Raw genomic sequence first — 25,401 nt, 5'->3', positions numbered from 1 at the left:
ACCTAGTTGTGTCCTATATTCATGAAACACATAAATGCCCAGAACAAGATCAAAATCCCCTGAAAAAAGGATATGGCAAGAACTCGTATTCAATTCCCACCTCCACCCCCCCCCCCCCCAAAAAAGTGTCTCCAGGTATCTTTTTAGATCTATAGAGAATTTGTGAAGCCAAAGTCTCATTGAATGGCTTTTAGCAGTTATGGCTGTGTGCTGCAATCTGAACTTCCTAGTGGATATCTGCTAGGATATTGTCACTGTTCCTCCCCCACTCTGAACTCTAGGGTACAGATGTGGGGACCTGCATAAAAAACCTCCTAAGCTTATCTTTACCAGCTTAGGTCAAAACTTCCCCAACGTACAAAATATTACCCCCGTTATCCTTGGACTGGCCGCTACCACCACCAAACTAATACTGGTTACTGGGGAAGAGCTGTTTGGACGCGTCCTTCCCCCCAAAATACTTCCCAAAACCTTGCACCCCACTTCCTGGACAAGGTTTGGTAAAAAGCCTCACCAATTTGCCTAGGTGACTACAGACCCAGACCCTTGGATCTTAAGAACAATGAACAATCCTCCCAACACTTGCACCCCCCCTTTCCTGGGAAATGTTGGATAAAAAGCCTCACCAATTTGCATAGGTGACCACAGACCCAAACCCTTGGATCTGAGAACAATGAAAAAGCATTCAGTGTTTTACAAGAAGACTTTTAATAAAAAATAGAAGTAAATAGAAATAAAGAAATCCCCCCTGTAAAATCAGGATGGTAGATATCTTACAGGGTAATTAGATTCAAAAACATAGAGAACCCCTCTAGGTAAAACCTTAAGTTACAAAAAAGATACACAGACAGAAATAGTTATTCTATTCAGCACAATTCTTTTCTCAGCCAATTAAAGAAATCATAATCTAACACATACCTAGCTAGATTACTTACTAAAAGTTCTAAGACTCCATTCCTGTTCTGTCCCCGGCCAAGACGACTACAGACAGACACAGACCCTTTGTTTCTCTCCCTCCTCCCAGCTTTTGAAAGTATCTTGTCTCCTCATTGGTCATTTTGGTCAGGTGCCAGCGAGGTTACCTTTAGCTTCTTAACCCTTTACAGGTGAGAGGAGCTTTCCCCTGGCCAGGAGGGATTTCAAAGGGGTTTACCCTTCCCTTTATATTTATGACAGATATGTATTGAGCCTTGATGGGTGGCAGAGTGCAGATGCTCTTCCAGTTCCTGTCCCAGACATGTCCCTTCATGTCTAATAACAGGAAGACTAGGCTTTTGTTGTCTCAAGATCAATATGTTTCCCTCCCACCCCTTCCAGTGTCCCAGGGCACAGATCTGACTGATTGGGCTTCTCTCTGGTCATATTATTGGAGGGGAGTGTCACACTTCTGATATTAGAATGGTTCTTACCTTCAACGCTTTTTCTATTTACATCTGTCTGACTGTCTTCCTGCTGTAAACAGCGTGCAATGCTTTTGGCAAAAATGCTGGAAAACTGATTTTCCAGTCTAGCCTCCCCCCCCCAAGTGGTGTTTTGAAGCTGTAAGATTTCTTTTAGTTTAATTCACTAATTTCATTCCCTAGTCTATAGCCAATTTCATAAACCAGTAATATGTCCATGCAAAGACAAATTGTGTAGAATATACACACTCCCACACATCAAAATAAAATATCACTTTCATAAATGAGACACTGAGTCAGTAGTACACAATAGCTTCTGTAGCTTAAAGTGAAATCTATACAGTGTGTACTAAACAGTATGTAAATTTGCTAATGTCCCTGTAGTTCACATTTAATTTCAATCATTTCAGGCTTTTTCATTAAAAATAATATTCATAAGCACCAATTAAATGAATAGAAGTGTGGTTAATCTATATCTATCTATATAATGTATTTTGAGTTTGCCTCCAGTAACTGTATATTTGCATCTTTTGAAAAACAAGGAATGTAATACACATCTCTGACTTATCCCCAAATGCATCTCCGCACCTCTGACGGATTCTAATGCACCACCTTAATATCAGACAGCATGCAGTCTGAATCTCCACAGTGAACCATATATATTATAAACATTTAAAGAATATATGCAATGAATACATAATTTACAAAAGTGGCTAAGCGGAACAGTCAGATTTAGGAGCCATTTCTTGAAATAAACATTTAGATTGTGCATAATTCATTCCTTGGTATATCAGTCTCCCTTTATAAATAGTTTGCGCTTAATTTTTATCTTGTGCTGTTCTAAATTGATTTAATCAGTCACAATTGATTTACATTGGTGTTACTGCGGGTGGAATTAGGCCTTTATATTTTAATATAATGAACACCTCTTCAAATAGACCTCACCTCCTTGCCCAATAGCATTTAATTGTAACATCAGAAGAAAGTAATTCAGATATTGTAAAATGCTGGTCTCATATACTGTATTTATTTGATACATTTGTCAGAAGTCTAACTATCTAGGGGAGTGGACAGCTGGAGATATTTCCAATGAGATATTAACAGATTTGTTCATTTGTTGTTTGTCACTCCCAAAAGAAGCTAAATTCAACCTGGTAGAGCCGTTGCTATCAACTAGCTCTTTGATATTCTCAATCAATCTTCCAATGGGCCGGTTTCCAAATCCCAAAAAACCCACCACAGGTTGCCTAGGTGCAACAGCGAAGGGTGTTGCTAACCCAAATGCTTATCTGAAAATAATTACTAATTGACAACTTTGTTAGCAGTCAAGAGTGTATGTGCATGGAGACTTACCCTCACTCTGTGATGGCCGCTGGCAGATATATGGATGGGGAGTCAGGAAGCCTTGCCACCTGTAACTGCCTGTGCTGAATCCATTCTGTGATCAGAGAACTTTATTTGTCAGGGCTATAACTGTTATGCCATACAGCAGAACTAAATTCATACAATAAGTTTTTAATCTGAACTGTGAATCAGAAGGTTCAGTAGGTCGGGTGGGTTGCCATTCATCCTCGCATCTAAAATTTTGGTTAGACTACCTCTCCTATGATGCATTATCTTTCATCTTGGGGTGAGTCATGGAAGTCAAGTACCCATAGTGCAGGGAGCCTAGCCCATGGAAGGAAATGGGTATAGGAGGTGCCTGAACTAAATTTCCATGAGGGTGGCATTTTAGAGTCAAAATACTTCAGCCAAAAACTGAATTATTTTAGTTTTCAATTTGGAAAATTGAACTTTTCTATTAAAATCATTCTCTTTTTTTTTTAATGGAAAAATAGATTTGAAAAAAGAAGTTGGAAAATTTTTGACCAACCCTATTAATTTTATGTAACTTCTTATGTAAACCTGTTTTGTAATCCAAACAGTATCTGTTCAGCTAATCCTCCACAGTATCCTCAAGTTGACTATCACAGTAGTGTGATAAGTCACTTCCCCTCAGGGAAGGAAGAAAAACTTTGCAGACCCATCCAAAAATGCTAAGTCTGTCTTTGAAACTAACTTGTTTTACAACAAAACTGTTGATATTCTTTCCTTCTCTAGTTAGTCTGTCTCAGTCTAGACAAAGGTGACTGATTTGGGGGTTTCATTAGCTCTACAAGGAGAACTAATTAATAGTAGTTGTACATCTAGCAATTACAATGAGTGAGCAAGCACTTCACAAATATTTTAGCTCTTAAATGGTTATTGAAACAGAATGCTAATTTATGTCTTCCCACAATTTGAAGATTTGCTCAGATAATTAAGTCGTCTTCTAACTTTTGTACATTTCCATTTTGCCTATTAAGTAATTTCAGCAAATTATTACATGAAAAACAATAATTATCAGATCTGTGCAAATGTTCTGCATGACCAGAAAAACTGGAAAACATGGTAATAAATGTGAGGCCAAAACTTGCAATCCCTATGCTGCTTTTTACTTAGGCAAAAGTCCCAAACCAAATGATAAAATTCTGAAATTGAATGAACTTGGGGAAAATATTTTGTTTTTAAATTTAGCAGAATGTGTATATTTTTTTGAGGGGAAGGGGTGAACACTGATTTGGTGAATTACAGACACCTAATCTAGAGGAGAAAACACTTAACATTTGTCTGAACATCATAGTATTAAATACATGCATAACACACAATAGGAGGACAAGGCAAGTGAGTCTTGCTTATAAATGCACTAATTAAGAAAAGCAGAAACAATAGTCCTCAGTCTCTGACTTTTATTAAATTTCCATTCACATACCTGCTGATAAATTTGAACAGAAGGCAGAGTATGCTCAAAGTTGTTTTGAAGCTACTTTGTTTAGTTTCTCCTGTGCATTTTTCCTATTGTTTAATCACGTACCCCACTTTCCTCCACACAGTTCCTTCCTTAGCTCTTCTTTAGTATGTGAGAAAGAGGATCATAGTAATATAGGTTTAATGGTAACCCCTTTGGGAGTGCACAAGTGCTCTACCTATTTATTATTTTTCTTATTTAAAATATTAAAAGCATCATATACATTTTAAATATATATCCATCTGGTATCTAAGTGTAAGGCAACAACCAGGAAACCTACAGTTTTCAAAGCCAAAAATTTCTTTGTCTAGGTAACTGAACTAGTCAAAGGATCTTTGGCCTTGGAATACATAGGTTTCCTGCAGGTTTTTGTCTTGCCTTTGGAGATGCATTTAAATAAAACTTTATTAGACCCATGTCGTGGTCATGATCTGTTATAGTTAAGGTTCCATAACAGTTTCTATTACAATCCTCTGTCTGATGCTCATGGGTTTTTGAAACCTTCACCATTCAGGCTGAAAAATTTCTATGCTTTGTTTTTGCCTTGAGATGCATTTTAATGGAAAGCTTAAACAAAAACAATTGTGCCATGTGTGAGTGACAGGAAAATGAATGCATACACACTTTTCTCTTTTTATTAAATAATTGTAGCTCACCTTTTTCTGAATAGCCCAACAGTTGACATCGGATGATCCTTTCCCCCCCAGCTGCTGAATTGTATACAAAGAGCATAGCAAGAAGGTCCTGAATTCTGTACCTACTGCTTCCTTAATATTTTAAGTATTTTATCAACCTTATTTAATGTAGCCACTCCTTAGAAGAGATGCATAAAGGTGGGAGGAAGGATAATTTTGTTATTAAGGCAATGGAGCAGGCTTAGAATGGGATGCACAGAAGCCAGCAAGCTGATCAGGAAGCTGCCAACCCCAGAGTTGATATCCAGGGCTAGTTCTTAAGGCCAAGATTCACAAAGGTACTTACTTTTGTGCCTAACTCCTATTGATCTGGGCTTTAGCCACCTGACTGATGCGCCAGAGAGGTACATATTTCTGCTTGAGATTCTCAGGTGTGAATTATCTCTTGGAGTTAGGTTCTAAACCCAGACTTGTAACCCATTATAGCCAATAGCCCTGTGGCTATTTATGGTACCTGGCTGTCTCTTAATGGGAGACTGGTGACAGAATACCTAGTATGGGAATTCCGCTGGCGATTTGACTTGTTGAGGCCTCACTCTTAGATAGCTTTGCATGTGCCCTCTGGAGGCGATTTAGGCAAAAGATGAGTGATGGCTTTGAGACTGTCATTAGCACTAATAGTGGACTTAGCTACCTAAATACATTTGTGTAATCAGCCCAAAATTCTTCAGGGAAGAGTCTCTCTCTTACTCCCTCTTAGCACAGTGTCTAAAATGGTGTCTCAATATTGGTTGCAGCCACAGGATGCTGCCATAATACAGATCAAGACTCCTATTTTGCTGAGCAGGTTAATGTGAGGCACAGAAATGGGGAAGGTCTTAGATGGCAGAGCAGAGAGCTTTCAGCCCCAGTTCAGCAAAGCACTTAAGCATGTGCCCAAAGTTAAGCCTGCACATAAAGGTGTTGCTGAACAGGGAGGGAGTTAAGCATGTTTTTAAGGCTTCTAGTCATGAAAACACTAAGCATGTGTTTAAGTCCATTCCTGTTCAGGACAGCACTTAAGCATGAACTAAAAACCTACTGACTTTAACGAGACTTCAATATTTTCTTAATGTTAACTTTACTTAGATGTGGTTTTGAATAGTAATGCTTTCCTGAAGCAAGATCTTAAAGTGAACACTTCAGCACATTGTACATAACTGAAAACAAGGGGTTACTGTGAAAGCTATGATACAGTCTTAACTTCAGCAGTCATGGGGATGATTTTTTCGTTTCATAAAGTGGACGAAGCAACCAGGGGAATAGCCAATAGACGGGATTCTGGTCAACAGGGAGGACTTTGTTGTGAATCTGAACATGAAAGGCAATTTGGGTTAAAGTGTTTATGAAATAATTCATGATCCTAAGGGAAGGAAGAAGTGAAAGCAATAGAAAAAGGAACACATTTCAAAAAAGCAGACTTTAACAAACAGAGAACTAGTAGGTAAGGTCCCATGTGAAGAGAATCTAAGGGTTAAAGGAGTTCAGGAGGGTTGGCAGTTTCTCATGGAGACTATATTAAAGGCAAAATTGCAAACTATCCCAAAGAAAAGGAAAGATAGGAAGAACAGAAAGAGGTGAATATGGCTCCATCAGGAACTCATTAATGACCTGAAAATTCAAAAAGTTGAAATACAGACACATAATTCAGAAGAAATACAAAAAAAATAGCACAACCATATAGGGACAACTAAGAGGGACAGCCTCAGAAAGGCTAAGCCACACAATGAGTTACACCTAGAAAGGGACATAAAAGACACAAAGAGGTTCTTTAAATATATTAAGAGCAAGAGGAAAATGAAGAAAAGTGTTGCTCCTCTGCTTAGGGGAGGAAGGAGAGCGAACAACATCAAAAAGATTGCGTGTTTCCAGTCCTACATTTCTATGATTTAATGGACCTCACTAGGTCATCTAGTCCAGGCTCTGCACTGAGGCCTATTTTGCTTCAATCTTCACTAAAAAAGTTAATTGTGACCAGATACAACACAATATTAATAAAAAAGGGAAGTAATGCAAACCAACATAGGGAAAGAACAGATTGAAGAATATTTAGATAAATTTAATGTATTCAGGTTAGCAGGACCCGATGAAATTCATCACAGAGTACTTTAAAGAATTAATCTTGAAATTGTTAGCAACTCTCTTTGATAACTCATGGATGATGTGTGAGGTCCTAGAGAATTGGAGAAGGACAAAGAAAGTACCTATCTTTACAAAGGGGAACAATGAGGACTTGTAGAACAGTCAGCCTGAAAAGATATTGGAACAAATTATTAAACAATCAATTTGTAAGCACTTAGGTTTGCTTGGCAAATCCATGCTGGGTATGCCCTTATAACCCTATTACCTTCTAATTTATTACTTTGACAAGCTTACTGATCTAGTGGATTGGGGAGGCAGTAGATGTGATATATCAACTTTTAGTGAGGCTTTTGATACAGTCCCACATGACATTCTCATAAACAATCTAGGGAAATGCGGTCTAGATGAAATTACTGTGTGAGGAACTGGTTAAGACTGTACTCAGTTATCAATGATTTGCTCTCAAACTGAGTGGGGTCCTGCAGGGTCTGTCCTGGGTCCGGTACTAGTCAACATTTTCATTAATGATTTGGATAATGAAGTGAAGCATATGCTTATAAAATTTGTGGATGACGACAAGCTGGGAGGGACTATAAACACTTTGGAGGACAGGATTAGAATTAAAAGTCATCTGGACAATTCAGAGAATTGGTCTGAAGTCAAAAAGATGAAATTGACTAAAGTGTATTAAGAACTATGTTTGGAAATGCACTACTACAAAATGGGGAATAACTGGCCACGTGATAGTGCTGCTGAAAACAATCTGGGGGTTATAGAAGATCACAAACTGAGTAGTCTGTGTAATTCATTTGTGGAAAGAAGTTAATATAATTCTAGGGTGTATTTACAGGTGTATCGTAAGTAAGATACAGGAGGTAACTGTCCCATTTTACTTATCACTGATGAGGCCTCATTTGGGGTCTTGTGTCCACTTCTGAGAGTCATGCTTCAGGAAAGGTGTAGGTAAATTGGAGTGAGTCCAGAGGTACTGCAATAAAAATAATAAAAGGTTTAGAAAAACTGATCTCTGAGGAAAGATTTAAAAAACTGGACATCTTTAGTCTTGGGAAAAGAAGCATGAGGGGGCACCAGATAAGTATTCAAATATGTTAAGACTGTTATAAAGAGGGTGATAATCGGTTGTCCATTGCAAGTGTGGCAAGGAGTAATCTGCTTAATCTGCAACAAGAAAGATTTATTTTAGATTTCTAACTAGAAGGTCAGTTTAACTTTTGGAATAGGCTTTCAAGGGAGGCTGTTGAAATCCCCATCATTAGAGGTTTTTAAGAAGAGGTTGGACAAACACCTGTCAAGGCTCATCTGTTTACTATGTCCTGACTCGATGATCTCTCAACATCCCTTCCAGCCCTACATTTCTATAATTACCTTCTCTTCTGTTCAATACAGGTGTGTACATATGTATACACCCATACAACAAGGAGTCTGGTGGAACCTTAAAGACTAACAGATTTATTTGGGCATAAGCTTTTGTGGGTAAAACACCACTCTTTCCCCATATCTACTCTAGCGACACCATCAGAGGACCCAACCACATCAGCCACACCATCAGAGGCTCATTCACCTGCACATCTACTAATGTTATACATGCCATCATGTGCCAGCAATGCTCCTCTGTCATGTACATTGGCCAAACTGGACAGTCCCTAAGTAAAAGAATAAATGGACACAAATCGGACATTGGGAATGGTAACATACAAAAGCCAGTAGGAGAACACTTCGAACTTCCTGGACATTCTGTAACAGATTTAGAAGTAGCTATACTTGAACAAAAAACATTCAGAAACAGACTTCAAAAAGAAACAGCAGAACTGAAATTCATTTGCAAATTTAACACCATTAATTTGGGCTTGAATAGGGACTGGGAGTGGCTGGTTCATTACAAAAGCAGCTTTGCCTCTCCTTGAATTGACACCGTCTCATCTATTATTGGAAGTGGACTACATCCACCCTGATCAAATTGGCCCTGTCAACACTGGTTCTCCACTTGTAAGGTAACTAGCTCCCTTCCCTCCACTCCCAGCCTTCCCATTATATAATGCCTGCATCTGTAATTTTCACTTCATGCATCTGAAGAAGTGGTGGGTTACCCACAAAAGCTTGTGCCCAAATAAATCTGTTAGTCATTAAGGTGCCACCAGACTCCTTGTTGTTTTTGTGGATACGGACTAACACGGCTACCCCGGCACTATACACACATAATTATTTTCATTTATAAGGTAATATAATGCTGAAGATGCAAATTGAAACCCAAATGTGGTGATCATACCAATGTTAACTCACTCACATAGCACATACTGAAAAATTGTATGGTGAAGCTTAACTGCCTAATTAGTATTTAATTTTTAAATATTGCCTTTTTTCAATGTAAATGAAAAATACATTTAGTGTCAGGTTAACTGTACCTGTATCCTCCTCCCCTTCAAGGTCCATTCCAGATGTTCCCCATCAGGTGTCATGCTGTCTCCTGTCTCTGGGTAGGAACCCTTGTCACACTCCTTTTCTGACCTGGGGTAGAAATTAAGGCTGCTCATCTACCTGCCTTACACTATTATATCCCTTGCAAGCCAGTATGCTTTCTATCTGAGGACTATGAATTATGTATTTGCAGCAGCTGGAAGTTACCATATATCTCTTTCTAAGCAAGCACATTTATTCTTAAGGTAAAAACATTACAGAGGAAAACATATATTTAAAAAGTTCCTATATGCATGCTAAAAGCTTACCAGAGGTCATCCATCTGTTTTATGGGGCTCTAGTGGGTCAGAGTCATTCCAACTCTTCTGCAACAGCATTTACCCACCATCTCAATAGACAGAAGCTCCTGTCCATTTGCTGGATCAGAAAGAAGACCCTGACTCAGTTTAAATACTGCCTATTTATATAAAAAGTGTTCTGTTTGGTTTCTGGGGAGGGCAATTTTAAACCTGTATATGTTAGCTTCCCTAAGGAGTGGTACTTCTCTGGAGGTGTTTATAACCTAAACAGCTCCCACTGTTCTTAGTTCCTGTAAGAGCAATGATAGCCATTCTCATGGAGTAAGACACAATCCTACATAAACCATGAAATTGTGTTCCCAGTATAGTCCCCAAAAGGTATTGCATAAGATTGCAGTATCTGTCACATTTAGTGGTAACTTTTGTCTGATAATAAGTATTGATTAACTTCTATAGCTGTAGAGATCTCTGTTCTCTAGTCACTGTCCTCAGAAATCTATTGCTAGATCCACATTTGCCTGCTGATACAAGCATCATGTGGGTTTATTTCCAGCAGTCATCTTCAGATGGACATAATTTCCTTACATGACTCAGACTTAAAGGACAGAAAGGACCTAGTCTGACCTCCTGACATCATAGGCCCCAGAACTCACCTACCCACTCCTTTAATAGACCCATAACATCTAGCTGATTTATCAAAGTCCTCAAATCTTGATTTAAATGCTTCCAATTACAGAGAATGCGCCATTTACTCTAGTTCTAACCAGCAAGTGACCTCAAGCATCTTTGCCAATCTGACCTGGGGTAAAATTACCTCCTGATACCCTTCTTGGGGGGGGGGGGGTGAGTGTGTGTGTGTTTTGTGTCTCGAGATGGCAGATCCAGAGGAAAAAAATCCCATTCAAATATTCCACATCTTTTGATAACAAAACACCTGCCAGTGATCAATAGGTTAGTTGCTTGAAATATTGAGGACAAAGGCATTCCATACAGATCCATTCAGCTGATGCCCAAAGTCTACACTGGCGTAATGTAGGAAGAAATTACTGTTACCCTCTTGCAGGAAGATTTCTTGGATTGCTGACCTTTTGTTGTAAAGGAAACAGATCTGGAATCAAACAAGATTCTTCAGATCCAGTCACAGCTGTTGGTCCTGAAGACTGAGTCCCCACATGTATTATCTCAGCAATGCATGTGAATCCCAGTCCTCTTGATCCAATAGCACCTTTGAATGAGAAGGGTTTTGGCCCTAGCCTGCCCTTGCCCTACTGAATTATTTGGAACCAACAGGTGCACAAATGTGAGCCCTTCAAAACCCAGGAAACCATTCTGTGCTTGACAATGACATTGTGTTGATGGGGATCAAGATCTAATAATTCATAGGATATAAACCTCATCTGCGTAAGACCATAGTAATGACTGCAAAGTGTGGTTGGATGTAGGGGGTGCAATTGATTTATTCGGGATGGCTCCAGTGCATAAACCAACATGGAATAGCACATTTCTCCCCTACGCAAACCTGAAGCTGTTTCCCCTCTCCACTGCATGTGCATACAATAATATACGGATTATTTGACCCTTCTTTCAATGACCTGCTCCAAGATCAACCTGATTGTTCCTCTTTACCTAGACCAAAGTTAGTTTATTTAAATACCTTTTCCTCAACTGTGCAAGGAGGGTCCTACACAGCCTGCATGCAGCTCCAATGCAGTAGTTAAGTACCGTGGATGTCCTTGTGCAGTGGACCATGGATAAATTTTACAAACTCGGAATTACAATAAAAAAAAATCAAAACCTATACAAGGTGCTTGAATTCACATCCTTTGCCATGTTCAGATTACGCATGTGTACTTACATTTTATAGTAGTAGTACTTATCTCTTTCATTGTTTTTCTAATAACAGTCCTTTTATAGAACTAAAATATTATATAAACGTCAAATTTCATGTTATTTCCATCATTCAGGAACTGACCTGCTTTGAGAAGATCAACACTCATTTTTGTCCTGTAAATAGTTCCAATTTAAAACAAACGGATACAAATAGGGTTGTTTATATACTTAGTTTACTACTGTATTCAGTTGTATGTGAGTTTCTGTGGAACCAGAATAAACACCCCTAATTCATTCTGAAGGCCCAACTTTGATTCCCCTCACTGTGGCATAGTACATTGCAGCACAAATCTAGCTGTATATTTGGCACTGGGTGTGAAACTTAATGAATAGGAAACTCCTAAATGATTATATTCTAATGGAACAGTATGCCCAGGCAATCTTTATTCTAAATACCATCCCTTGTGCACATCCTCAAAAATCCTGTATTTAGGGGGGATGAGTAACACACCAGAGAGAATAGAAACTTTGTAGACTTAGTGAAAAGTCAGTTTGTTTTTGATAACTTTGGAAAGGAAAGCAGATAATATCATTAACCTAAATCAAGTGCACATTCAAGAAATCCAGGGGGTGGAAATTACAGCAGAAAACTGAGTCTCCCTTGATTTTATTTTTATCTTTTATCCCAATGCATTAGACCCTTAAAAGACGAGTGTGCTAGATTTACAGAATACTATATATTTTATATTTTTAAATTAATGGAGGATATTAAAAATGGGGCTTTAGGTAATGTTTTTAATGTTCAGCTCTATCTATCTGACACATTGGGCTGGAGCCATGGGAAAATTGCAAATTAAATGGAGCCACAAGATATGCAAACCCCAGTGTCTGGAAGAGACTAATCACTTGGGTAGGCCTTTTTGCATGCTCTGACCCAAATAGCTTATTTTCCCCTTTTGATTCAGAACACAGGAGAAGTTATTTGCTATTTGCAGATCAGGTTATTTGGGTCAGAGCACTGGAAAAGGCCTAAAATATCTAAATGGTGTGGCTTTCGCATCAGCTCAGTTCACTTCACTGCTGCTCCACATTACAATGTCAGTGACCTGTATTACCTTCCTGACGGTAACATAGCAAAAATTTATTCAGATCCAAATGTGGCTAGAATAAATGCATATATAGAAAAAAAATTCCTTTTTGTCAAATAGCATTATAACAATAGTTGCTGAAGAGAATGTGGTGAATGTAATATGTGGATTTTTTTATAAGCTATTTGGTGCACGGTTTCTTAGTTGCAGAAATAATTCAGATATTAGCTTGGATGTAAGAACTTGTATGTGGAATGAAAACTGGCTAAAGGCTACAGCACACAAAGGATGATGATAGCAATACATGGTATCTAGTTGAGGGCTGTAGGAATCACTGTTAAGTCCAGTCTTACTTAACATCTAGGAAAGTTGCAGACACCAGAGAAGACAGATGAATAGAAAGGGACACAGAGATTAGAAATATAGGAAGGGAATACCTGAATGAGATTCAGCTGGAAGAACTGCAGGTCAGTACATGTGGGAAAAATAATTGAAACAAAGATAATAAATAGAGAAACCTGGAAAAGAGCAACACTAAGACTATGGCTACACTAGAAATGCTTACTATACTGGCAAAACACTCATAGCACGATGGCAACTATACGGTGTGTTCCATGTCTGAAGTTAATGATTTGAGATTGTCATATCAGACTCAATTGGAATGATTTAATCAAAATTATCATTAGTACAATAATGATGATTAGTAGTAGTAGTACAGAACTATGCAGAAGAAATAGATAAATTAACCCCTTAATGTGATAAAAGCTGGCTTTGTGTCTCTTCACTTTATCGGGTGGAATGCAGCACTTTTAGTCCCTAACTAAGTTGCAACACCTGTGTCGTCATATAGGGGTTTTTAAACAAAGAAACCTCTTTGAAAAAAGAAACATGTTCTGATGTTGTTTTTATATATTCTGTTTACCTGATTTATGTGTGAAGACAATTATTTACAGCTGCAAAGACTAACAATTCTTCAAGAGAAGATCTTTCAGTGCATGCGTCTTTCCCCGTTGATTCACTAACAGGAAACATCTGCTCTAACAGTCATCCCTCATCAGTTTCCCAGGTTTATATTTGCCTATATATATTAAGGGGATGTTTTCCAATAATAACTGGAGTTTTATAGACCTGAAGACTCCAAAGATTATTAAAAAGTCTAATGCCCAGAATTCCTGATTAGGGTTACTTAGTGGTCAAGGACCAGTGTTCTGGGCCTTAGAATTCAACATAATCCTTGTTAATACCATAAAGCTTCTAAATAATTATCTATTAATGAAATATACAGAGAGAAAAGGTTATAAGGGTTAATGTTTACTAATAGATATTAACATCTGCAAAGCTGCTCTTTCTATAGGTAAAATAAAACTATCCCACACAAGTCAAACAAGCCAGAACCAGTAAAAGAGCAGATTTGCAGGCTTAACTGTGTCTAGCCTAAGGAACATTGCTGGCACAGAGATGTCAGCCAGAGATCACCCGTTCATGCCCTTGCCTGACATAGCTCTTTTGGAAGAAATCTGTAGACATGGTCACAGGGGCGATGGTCAAATCAGGAAGGCCAAATAACACCTGAAGTTGCAGCTAGCAAGAGATGTTAAGAGTAACAAGAAGGGTTTCTTCAGGTATGTTAGAAACAAGAAGAAAGTCAAGGAAAGTGTGGGCCCTTTACTGAATGAGGGAGGCAATATAATGACAGAGGATGTGGAAAAAGGAAATGTACTCAATGCTTTTTTTTTGCCTCTGTCTTCACAAACAAGGTCAGTTCCCAGACTACTGCACTGGGCAGCAAAGCATGGGGAGGAGGTGACCAGCCCTCTGTGGAGAAAGAAGTGGTTCGAGACTATTTAGAAGAGCTGGACGAGCACAAGTCCATGGGGCTCGATATGCTGCATCCAAGAGTGCTAAAGGAGTTGGCGGATGTGATTGTGGAGTCATTGGCCATTACCTTTGAAAACTCATGGCGATCGGGGGAGTTCCCAGACAACTGGAAAAAGGCTAATGTAGGGCACGTCTTTAAAAAACGGAAGGAGCCTCACCTCAGTCCCTGGAAAAATCATGGAGCAGGTCCTCAAGGAATCAATTCGGAAGCACTTTGAGGAAAGGAAAGTGATCAGGAACAGTCAGCATGGATTCACCAAGGGCAAGTCATGTCTGACTAATCTAATTGCCTTCTATGACAAGATAACTGGCTCTGTGGATGAGGGGAAAGCAGTGGATGTGTTGTTCCTTGACTTCAGCAAAGCTTTTGACACTGTCTCCCACAGTGTTCTTGCCAGCAAGTTAAAGAAGTATGGGCTGGATGAATGGACTATAAGGTGGATAGAAAGCTGGCTAGATTGTCGGGCTCAATGGGTAGTGATCAATGGCTCAATGTCTAGTTGGCAGCCAGTATCAAGTGGAGTGCCCCAAGGGTCAGTCCTCGGGCCGGTTTTGTTCAACATCTTCAATAATGATCTGGAGGATGGTGTGGATTGCACCCTCAGCAAGTTCCCAGATGATACTAAACTGGGATGAGTCATAGATACGCTGAAGGGTAGTGATAGGATACAGAGGGACTTAGACAAATTAGAGGATTGGGCCAAAAGAAATCTGATGAGGTTCAACAAGGACAAGTGCAGAGTCCTGCACTTAGGACAGAAGAATCCCATGCACCACAAAAGACTAGGGATCAAATGGCTAGGCAGCAGTTCTGCAGAAAAGGACCTAGGGGTTACAGTGGATGAGAAGCTGGATATGAGTCAAGTCTGCCATTGTTGCCAAGAAGGCCAATGGCATTTTGTGATGTATAAGTAGAGGCATTGCCATCAGATCAAGGGATGTGATCGTTCCCCTCTATTCGATATTGGTGAGGCCTCATCTGGAGTACTGTGTCCAGTTTTGGGCCCCATATTACAAGAAGGATGTGGAAAAATTGGATAACGTCCAGCAGAGAGCAACAAAAATGATTAGGGGACTGGAACACATGACTTATGAGGAGAGGCTGAGGGAACTGGGATTGTTTAGTCTGCAGAAGAGAAGAATGAGGGGGGATTTGATAGCTGCTTTCAACTACCTGAGAAGGGGTTCCAAAGAGGCTGGATCTAGACTGTTCTCAGTGGTAGCAGATGACAGAACAAGGAGTAATGGTCTCAAGTTGCCGTGGGGGAGGTTTAGGTTGGATATTAGGAAAAACTTTTCCACTAGGAGGGTGGTGAAACACTGGAATGCATTACCTAGGGAGGTGGTGGAATCTCCTTCCTTAGAAGTTTTTAAGGTCAGGCTTGACGAAGCCCTGGCTGGGATGATTTAGCTGGGGATTGGCCTTGCTTTGAGCAAGGGGTTGGACTAGATGACTTCCTGAGGTCCCTTCCAACCCTAATATTCTATGATTCTGTGGTAGAGAACAATTTAGAAAGTCATTTGCAAAGCACTAAAACAGCCAAAATAACAATACAAACCTTGTATGTGCTGAGTTATCTCATCATGGAGTGATAGAGGGGAAACAAGACTTCTCAGGCATCTTTCCGCTGAATCCATTTTGGAGGGTAACAACCACAAGTTTAGCACCAACATCACTGGACTAGCACTCTGGCATTTTCTCTCATAACCCAAGCAAGAAGGCACAGAAAGGGACCCAGGTAGGGAAAAGATCCTTGCTTGGGAACCAATCCCCCAGATAACTGAGGAAATTCCAACCTGGCCAGCCATCCCACTGCTCTTCCCACTAAGTGACTCATCAAAACTCTGTTCCTCCCTTGAGAGGCCTTCTTTCTCTATGTGGCCCTAGCTATGCTCCCACAAGTCCCAACATTAGACTTTGAATACCCCTTCATTGTATAATGTTAGACGTTTGTATATGTCACAGGGTTTACAGACCCCTTGCTGTCCCAGTTGTCAAACAGTTAACAGGGAGACTAGCTACCTCTTCAGCTGTGGCTGATTTTTGGCCCTGTAGTAGCTAGGGAGATAAAAAAGGCTGCAGGTGAAAAGGGTGGATGCCAGAAAGGCAGAGGAACCACTAATAGAGTTCTTCAGCAACAGTCTGAGATGCTGCTTTGGTAGCTAGACCTACAGAAGAAGAGAAACATAGTGTGAGTCTAGGAAATAGCCTACAGAAAAGTGTGGTAGGAAACGGTCTGGGAAAGTAGTGGGTGATGTGGAGAAACTGGTTCCAACTACTATATATAGGGTGCCTTAGAACCTAGAAGAGTGGGTGGGCGTGAGTTCCCCCTACCAACTCCAGGAGAGAGGTTACTGAACCCTGTAGAGCAAAGAAGTCTGAACCCCAAGAGGCTACAGCATGTCAACCTTTTGCTAGAGCTACTAGCCTCTGGCATTACTAGCATTCTTTACCTCCTTAAGAGGGGAGAGAATACAGCTGGAGTCATAGCCAAGAATTACCAGATTCTAGAGTAAACTGATTGGCCAGACAGTGGCACAACTGAGATTAACTAAGTGGGGGAAAAGGGGTTGGCAACAGCTGAAAGCAGCTTCAAGTAATACATTTTCTTGTCTTATCCACTTCTTAACTATGAAACATGTCAGAGTGATACGCATGTAAACATGATAAAGAGATTTGACCTTGCATGGAGATATGATTTAGGGTGTCTTCAGAGTGAAAGCACTGCCATTTTTGTGTGGCGAGGATGTAGTCCTTTCTGAGAAAGTGAGAAGATCTTAGCTGGACGAAAAGAGAGGGAAGGTTGGGAAACAAAGATAGGTGTGTAAAGCCAGAGAGAGAGAGATGGAGAGAAAACAACTTTGTGTGAGTAAACAGAGAGAGGGCAGCCAGAGGGATGGAGGGAATCCGGGACTGAGAGGAACCAAGATTAAGTGACAAGACTGAGATAGAACAGACAGACATGCAAAAGAGGGTCCCTGCGGTTTAAGACTGGCTCAAGTCAGTCCATATTTGGTGTGTTTCTGTGCATCGGTGCCTGTTTGTTCCTTATCATCGGAGCAGTTATCTCCTGTCATTGATTCATGTTGTTCAAGAGATCTGGAACAGGATTATCCAAGATCCTGTGGACGTGGTCTAATGTGTTCCCCTTAGAGGAAGCATGACTGGAGAAGCACTTGAGTCTCAAGACTTATTTGGGCATTAGACAGTACCCACTGAAATATGTTGGGAAAGGGGAACCTTGAACTGGGGGAGGAAGGCTGCCAAAATCCAATAACCTATAAGATTATTTCCTGTGCATACAGATAATTTGTTTATGTAACATACTACGAAGTCAAGTAACGTGTGTATATTCAAACTATTATAATTTTTAAAAATTATATGCTTCATTTAATTAATGTTGTAGGCAGGTGGAATCCAGTTTGGTTTGTTCCGGTTTAAATAAAATCCCCTCCTCCCCCCTTGTATTATCTTGACAACAATGTTTAATAACTTTTTATCCTGGTGTAACACCCCTCAGCTCTCCTCCGTGAGGTAATATCCCACCACTGTGATGGACCATTACTATATCTTGGTTGGTGGTTGTGGGACTGGATAACTGTCAGATATATTTCAAATTATAATACAATAAACTCACTGTGAGAGGTCTGTTTACACATTTTAACTGATGACTTTAACCTAGATATTATTCTGAATAGTTTTGAAAATGTGAGGGTTTTTTCCCCCAAGAATATGGTAGGCTTGTCTTTTTTACAATTATAGGGAGAGGCTTTTTATGCTCTCCTGTTATAACAGGCTTGCTGAAGAGTCAAGAATGGGTGTAATATAGGTTCACTTCCCTTCTAATTCACAATATGAGGTCTTTAGGGAAGTGGGTTGTCAGAACACTCCTCTGACACCTGAGATATGTCTCAGGGCTCACTGGGCAGAGTTTCTTATTAGCTTGCCTTTAGCAGTCCACATTAAATAAGAAGAGTACTATATCCAACTGTAAAGTTTTGACAACATGCAATATTTCATTGGTGCGCATGGGTATATTGTATAGGTAACAGCAGGACCTAAAAAGTAAGTCAAACACTGAAGCGGAACAGATTTCAGTAAAACCCATCTACTTCTGGATCAGAGGGTGACAACTAAATGGACTTCTGCCCAATAGCTAGAAAGATGGAGGAATGGGGGAGAGAGTGAATTCTGGCCAAAAAACACAGTGGCAAAGTTCTACTTGTACGAAAAGCTGAAAAGGAATCTTTGGCATTTCATTGTTTCAGAACAACCCATGGTCAAAAGTGTTCTTGCAATTGCCCGCCTAATTTGTGTGAGAATGTATCATGATTTCACATGCAATCTTGACAACTGTGTGTGTCTTTGCAGGTGCACTGTTCTGAAAAATCAGGCCATTATGTCAAAAAACTGCAAAACTCAGTTTTTAAAATCTAATCTGCCTAAATGAGTCCAAAAATAGTTCATGCCAACAAATAACTCTTAAAAAATAAAATAAAATGAAGGTCCTCATTGTTTAATATCTATAATAAATCCTTCTTACTGTCTGTTTATATGATTTGTGATCACGTGCCTTCGGTGGTGTGTGTGTATGTATGTTTAAAAAAAAAATGGCCAGCTCTCTCACATACAGTACAACTAGGAAAAACCAATAGTCAGGATTAACATGACAGTGTTCTTTAGTGGCCTCAGTTGCTGGCTTAGTCAACTCTTCAAGTTGTCAATATGCCAGATATTTGTGTGTAGTGTACCCATTAAACATTTTAATCAAGAAAAACTACTGTAATAGCACCAAAATTGGGCATATAATTAAAACAGCTAAAAATCATATTTTCTTTCATGTAATTGTACTAATTCTCTAATAAATTTCATAAAGTTGACTTCTAATTCTACTTTGGCACCCTGACAAAAGAACAGAATTCTTTGCAAGTGTTTGCTTAATTTCCATTTTTCAAAGCTAATTTCAATTTTTATTGCTTCATTTTGAATATACTGATTAAAGTAATATTAAGGTTTGCAAAGCTTTGCCAAAGAAAATGAAAGAACGAAATTATGCATATTTAATTAGATACAGTTCTTATTTATGCACAACTTATTCTTAAGGTTGAATTCTTATCAAGTAAACTCTAAATCACTCCATAGTTCATTAGTCAACCCTTTGGGGGAAAAAAAAAACACTAATATTTTAAACCTGTTCCAATAAAGTATGTTGATACTTCATTTAAAAAAAATCCAGGAAATTTATTTATTTAAAAATAAAAATGAAAAACCCTGCCACAGGAGGACACTACAATCTAAAAATGTATTTTGACACTTTAGGTTGACAAGAAAAATCAAATCAGTTTAGATAGTTGATTTATGGAAAAAGAGGCAAGTATATAAATCCTATATGGGGAGGTGGAGTTATTTTACAGATGAATTAGTAGAGATTAACTATTGAAATTCCTGAAGATTAATCTCAATTAAAAACAGCTTTTTTTCTGTTTTTTCTGTGGGAGTGGCTGCTGTTCCCCCTTTTTTTTTTTTCTTCTGGGTTTGCTTAAATGATTCAGCAAAGTACTTAAGCATATGTGGAACTTTAATCATGTGAGCAATGGGACTAATATGTTTAATATCCTGCACATACTTTGTTGGATAAGGTTGACAACATTCAGCCCCTTGCTGATTAAACCTTAAATGATCAAATCATTTAAAATTGAGTGTCATGTGTTCCTAATTACATCCACAAAAAGTGCTACATTGCAGTTTAACAGTGAGCAGCAGGATGACATAACCAAACACAAGACTAATAATTTTAAATTGCAAAATGAAATATGGATCTGTTATAACTGCAGAAGTCAAATTTTGAGCTTATTCTTGCTTATTCTTCAGCAACATTCATAAAACCATGCATTCCATTCACTGTAATAGCTGTGTATAAAGTATTAGTTAAGACTCAACATAGTTATCTGTGAATATAGAGACTAAGAGCCTTTTGATTTGCCTACCTGCTGTAAGATGACAGCTTTCAGAAGACATCGGCATTGTTGTGTAACATGGAGGTCCTAGAAACTAAATTTAGATAAAGAAAAACACTTAAGGCAAGGGACTTAACCATAGATTTCCCTGAACTGGCTAGAGAAGACAATAAGGAATTCCAGGGAAACCTTAGAAATTAGGGAATGAGTAGCACAACACAATGGCAGCTGCAATTCATTGTTAATAGACACTTGAAGGAGGAAGCTGAACTATACATTATGGGGTTCTAAATTAACTATTTGGCAAAGAACTGGGCATCATTGTAGACTGCTCATCCAGAACATCGGTTCAATGGATATCAGGGGTCAAGCAACATGTTGTGATGTATTAAAAACAGGGTAAAAACAATATTGAAAATATGTTTTTATAAAAGTCAGTGGTATGCTTCACCTGAAATACTGAGTTCAGTTCTGGTCACCCTATTTCATAAAAGGAATAGCAAAAATAAAGGACTCTAGAGAGAGATAACAAAATTATTAGAAGCCCGGAAATATTTCCATATGAGGAGATACTAAAAAGGTTAGGATTGCTTAGTTTGAAGAGAAGACATCATAGAGGTGAATGTCTAACAGAAAAGGAAAATCAGTGTGTATGAACACTTGCTTAAGAGGTTTCCTAAATTGGGGCCTTAATGTTCTGAACCATGATTTTTAATTTGGTCACTGAAATTTAAGAGGAAACAACTTTATCAACATTGGTCAGAGACTCATAAGCAACGGTACTTGTCCACCTTTGTAAAGCTGCTAGATCTGTGGCTGAAAAGTACTATATAAATCCTAGATAAAATTTATTATAGTTGATCACAGCTTAAGCTATCGAGTCATTAATTTTGCTAAGGGGGGTGGGGAGAATATTGTTACATCTCTTCACAATAGAATTTAGTAGCCATCTCAATATAGGAAAAAATGGTCTTTCACTTTCAGAAACATTCCCTTATGCAGCTTTTATTTCAGATACAGATTACTAAATGGAATCCTAAACTCGCAGGCTTTACTGCAGATGTTACAAGGACATCCAAAAAGCAGAGATTCAAAGGGCAGAAAAAACAGAGGAAGAAATGCCATCAATTTACAGCTGAAAGCACAAGGGTAAAAGAACATGAAAGGAGCAAAGCCTGGTTAGCCTTATCTTTACCAAACCTAAATTTACCAGTTTGGGTCTAGATCACAAATGTGACTTTGGGTGGTAGGACACCTGTGGACGCCTCAGCCTTTACTTAGAAACTCAGGATCCCTATATAATGGATGGGGAAAGTTGAGTGCCTAAAAATGTGATTAGTAAAGGCCAGCAAGCTTAGTGGGGTGACCTCTAAACTAGCCAGCAATAAATGTCAAGTAAGGGGGGAGGTCTGAGGCCTGGCCCTCAAAGGGAGCATCACAACCACATCATTTTATGGTGGCTGTTTCTGAGGCCAGATCTGATCGGCATGTTTTTAGGTGGTCTCTAATCATGCCTACTTGATCATGCCCCAGAGGTGAGAGAGGTTGGGGAAACACCTAGATTGAGACTCCCGGCAAGATGCAAACTCTGAGCTGCTCAGCACTGTTAAGATTCACACAGCTGTGAGTATCCCCACTAGAAGAAATCTAGAAATGTTGTCACACATGGTGAGATAGTAGCTGAGAAGGGATTTTGAGGAACAACATTTTCTACTTAGGTGCCTGAAGTGGCACCTAAATCCCTTTGTGGATCTAGTCCTTCATCTCTAAATTGTACACTGCATATGACAATTGATTTCTTAAGTCAGGTGTGATTTGCTGATCCACTTGAAAAAACATGGATAGTAATGGACATGGAGTAGTATTTAAATACACCTTATGGCTGTCAGTGGCTAACAGAATGCTGTGAAACTTTGTGTCCCTGAGATCATTACATATTGCAATCTGCCACTAATTACACAGGAAAATAATCTGGCTGCCTTGTTTTCCAACAGTTACCTTGTTATAGAGAAAATAAAAATGCTAATAATATATACTGTATAAAATATTCTCCTGCAGCATAGTGATTTTTTTTAATGTAATGCATGTTTCATAAGAATGTCTGTCTCCACTAATTAATTAAAATGAGTAATCTAACGGTCAATTCCAAACAAGCAAGAGGTACGGACACACCTACCTTTGGGTAGGAAGTATGGGTTGCTTTATGTATTATTATTCATCACTACACTTAATCAGTTAACAAATCACTTCACTCCTTTATGGTTATAAAGAGAGGCACACCTCTAGGTTAATTATTATCACTATATCATTAATACTACAGAATAAAAATTGCATGTTTTCTAAAGTAAATTGTTCTCTGCAAACCCTTATTGTTTTGAACCATCATCCACATAAATTAACATTTTCAATGGCGGTGTAATTCTGTATCTACCAGGACATAGTGCCACTAAGGAAACCAAGAATCTAGGACTCCAATTGTCTGCTGACTATGGACCCAGTTCATCAAGGTATTTAAGTATATGTATAACTTCAAGGATGTGGGTTCAATTAAGTACTTTGCTGAATTAAGGCCTAATGGAAGTTAGGTGGAATCCTAGATTTTTGGCTCTCTTAATGATGCTATATTCTGACAGATACAGAATTATAACACTGCCAGAGGAAGACTAGGGAAAGTGAACTCTTATCTTGGAAAATTATGCTCGACTTAGGCATTGTGAGTGAGAATTTGAAAGACCAGACCTCTGCAAAAGTTTTTTTGTTTCAATATATTTTTCACTAGCCTTTATGAAATATCTTCATTTCTACTCCAAACGGCTTTGCATCTCAGCTGAAAAACTATATGAGGAGGCCTCTTCGTGTAATACTTAATAGTCCAGGATTGAAAGTAAATAGCCATCACAAACCATGTCTTGGTGAATTCTGATTTTCCTCTAAACCCCACCTTGAGAGATGGCTGGGGTATCCCATAATATCTGCTTGCTAAGTATTTGCTCAGGAGTCCATTTCACTTTACTTTTTTCTGTAAAAATGAAATCTGAAATAAATTGAATTACGTAGAAATTGTCTCATATTTGCAGCACATCTCCCTGGTTATATTATTTCCACTCAGCCTATTTTGTATTTAGCCAGCAAAAAGATTGTGGGAACCCACTATTTGTTAAACAAGAATCCAAAATGGAATAGAATCACCTGAGAAATCACCTTGGCAGCTTCAAATGTTAGTGATGTAACATACACACATTTTTTTTTTTAAAATCTTTCAAAAGAGCCTCAATAGGCTTTTTTTTTTCCTTAGGGGAATTTTATAATTCTCATGCTGTCACGGAAGCTGTCCTGTCTTATGAGGACCTGCTTTTTTAAACTTAAGTTGAACTCTGACCTCTACCGGGATCTCTTGTTGAAGAGTGTGGGCAGGTCTCCTGGACTTCCTAAATTACTTTGGTACCTCCTTTGAGAATAAAATCTGCAGCAGGAATAATGTTCCCTATAATTGCATGTGAATCTTCTACCCCTTTGGAAGGAGGACACAAATGTCTCTAGGGCATTGTCATCGGCCCCTTCTGATTCTGTGGAAGTCATTTAGTTAGTTAGTCTGGAGATATGTAGAGGAATGGGATAGGTAGTAGAGGAGCAGGCAGGTCAAGGCCAAGGGCAAGGACAAGTCTAGTGGTGGAAACACATCCTCTCCATGGACTGAGCACATGGGAGGGTGTGGATTTAGTTGAATAATGGGGAAGGGGCTGGGATCACAAATTATTCAACAACTGAATTAATTTTTAAAATAAATGCTTTGTTAAACATCTATAGAGCTGGCTAGCTAATGAAAATGTATTTGTATATCAATTACTTTAGGAAAATAGACACATTTTGTTAAATTACTAGCAATAAATAATTTATCCACCCCTAAACTCTCAGCCTGCAATCAAATTGTGGCTGTATGCCTGCACCTGTGCACAGTCTGAATCCAATTGCTGAATTAGGACCCTATTTGGGTTCTAACAGGCCCCTGCTTCTCTTCCCATTGTTGCCTCTCCCTGTACTTAGGCCTAACTAAATAATATTTAGGAAGTTCTATGCAAGTCCTAAGAAAACCCTTAAGTTGAGGTTACATAAATACCATTATCCTCCTACAGAGAGAAAATGAGGCTCAAAGAGGTAGTCATGTGACTAAGATCAACCAAGTCAGGGACAGAACCAGAAATTAAATATTTGTTTCAAAATTGTTTTCAAGATAGGTGAAGAGGGCAAAGAAATATTTTAATACTTGTTCTTTCCCTTCCACTTCTTTGCTCTTTTCTAATCCTTACTAAAACAAAAATAAAATAGCCAGTAGTCTAGCAATGATTACTCTGTTATTAATGATGCACCAAAGAGATGACCTGTCTGTTTGAGCAGATCCTTTAATGGACAGCTCTTTGTCAATACATTACACCAAGCAATATATCTGTTTGTAGTGACAAGTCCCATACATTTCTGTTCCACAAAATAGAAAATTATCTACATAGCCAAACTTAAACAGATATAAATTTTAAAATAACCCAGTTTGAATGGGTATATAAATTTTCAAAACCTCTCTGGATTAGGTTCTAAATATTTACATTAACTGTAAATTGAAGCCATTAATTACTTGACACTTTTCATATGATTCCCCCCCCCCCCAACCCAATATTTAGCCAAATCTGCTCTTACACATAAATTGGAGTCAATGGAGTTATCCCAATTTGTGTGTGGGTAAAAGAGCAGAGTTTGGCCCATAGTGGTAAAATTACATAAATAATACATATTACATATTCTTAATCTCTGAGATTTCATTGTCAACCCATATTAATGCAAGTTATTTTTTTTGAAACCACAGGTTTCAAAATTTTAATTGTTAAAACTTTTTATGAGTGTGAAAAAAGCAGGGAACTAGTTATACTGGCTAGACCC

General features: G+C 38.7%; 1 long non-coding RNA gene across 1 annotated transcript; it reads right to left on the bottom strand.

Moving 5' to 3' along the window:
• Positions 1 to 7,887: 7,887 nt before the first annotated feature.
• On the bottom strand, positions 7,888 to 20,558 carry LOC140909960 (uncharacterized). Its single transcript, XR_012158389.2, has 3 exons — positions 20,503 to 20,558; positions 9,407 to 9,509; positions 7,888 to 7,971 (listed from the first exon to the last, which is right to left on the bottom strand). It is a non-coding gene; the product is annotated as an uncharacterized LOC140909960 (long non-coding RNA).
• Positions 20,559 to 25,401: the final 4,843 nt, after the last annotated feature.

The sequence above is a fragment of the Lepidochelys kempii genome, chromosome 4 (genome assembly GCF_965140285.1).
Source record: "Lepidochelys kempii isolate rLepKem1 chromosome 4, rLepKem1.hap1, whole genome shotgun sequence".
Taxonomy (NCBI): domain Eukaryota; kingdom Metazoa; phylum Chordata; order Testudines; family Cheloniidae; genus Lepidochelys; species Lepidochelys kempii.
This window is presented reverse-complemented; position numbering and strand designations above follow the sequence as displayed.